The following is a 1,188-nucleotide window of genomic DNA, read 5'->3' on the forward strand; positions in this document are numbered from 1 at the left end:
GCCATTGTTCAAATCCCATCTGCGACGAACCTAGAACAGATCTATCGATCTCTTCAAGGCCTAAACAGCAACAAAAATGGTCTTCCGTTGTATATTAGTCTAATAATCGAAGGAACCTTGTTCTCAGAAAAGGACAAGGGTCAAACTGGGTCCCTTCATGTACATAGTAAACCTTGGACGTTACATCGACCCATGCTTTTTTAGAACAAAAATATGTTAGGCTATCCGGTGTGCACTTCCTAAACATTTTGCTCCGCAAACTGTGTTTGCTAGAGCAGGATGAAAAATAGGTTTGTGACGTCCTAGCCCACCCTTATCTGCCGCTTTAAAAGAGAACATTCAAGCACGTTGAATGGTGTAGAATGGGCCAGCCGATAACAACGTGTGCTGTGAGAACCGTCAGCCATCATTGCGTAGTCAACATGGCCGGCAGATGCTTGTAACGGTTCGTGCCAGCCGGTTTTATCTGGATACGGCCAGCTGGCAGACTACTGGTGGTAAAAACTGGCAGACGAGGTACAAACTCAAATGGAAGTAGAATGTCGTATATTCGGCACCATTGCAACTGCCCTATGAATTAAAACAAAACCTAAATGCGGCTACATCGACCAGATGAAGAACACGACATGTCTTTCAGGACACACAACTTTAAGCCACATCTGGCCTGGCAAGTACCCATGGGCTTTTAGCCGGACTCTGGCGCAGTCTTGGATGGCTTTTCGGGTAAGAGTTTGAAGAATGACAATGATGCATTTCCTGCTAGTTTGCCAGTTAGAGATCCTTCAAAATGTAAAGTGCAGTTCCGCACACAAAACAACTGCAAACAAATTTCGCTTTAATTTTTTCCGGCATGGTAGCTCGGGACAGAACACCCATGGCCGACAAGTCACACCAGTTAATTAGGTTGCGCGAGTTAAGCAATTTTGTGTATATTCCTCACAACAGTCAAGAATAACTACCCTATTTCCTAATCTTGTTCAAGCTAATACAATTTTACACACATCGTCTTTACGTTCGTGACTTCTCGCACATACCCACTGGCCTATTGCACATATGTAATGTGTTCTTCAAACGGAAGTGAAGAAACGTCGTAATGCAACGTAAACGTAACGTTATGAGTATCTCACGGGCACTCTGTGGAAGGCACGACACATTTTGCTTTGTTTTATTGCTCAATCCAGAGGACGG

General features: G+C 44.1%; 1 protein-coding gene across 4 annotated transcripts in view; it reads right to left on the reverse strand.

The window, feature by feature from the left end:
• Nucleotides 1–1,149: 1,149 nt before the first annotated feature.
• LOC119109623 (zinc finger Ran-binding domain-containing protein 2) overlaps nt 1,150–1,188 on the reverse strand; it is a 10,738-nt gene continuing 10,699 nt past the window's right edge. For all 4 annotated transcript variants that reach the window (XM_037233330.1, XM_037233331.1, XM_037233333.1 and 1 more), the window contains exon 9: nt 1,150–1,188. This exon is cut by the window's right edge and continues 789 nt beyond it. The gene's annotated coding sequence lies outside the window, so the exon portion shown is untranslated.

Source organism: Pollicipes pollicipes, unplaced genomic scaffold (genome assembly GCF_011947565.3).
Source record: "Pollicipes pollicipes isolate AB1234 unplaced genomic scaffold, Ppol_2.1 Scaffold_7231;HRSCAF=8579_pilon_pilon_pilon, whole genome shotgun sequence".
Taxonomy (NCBI): domain Eukaryota; kingdom Metazoa; phylum Arthropoda; class Thecostraca; order Pollicipedomorpha; family Pollicipedidae; genus Pollicipes; species Pollicipes pollicipes.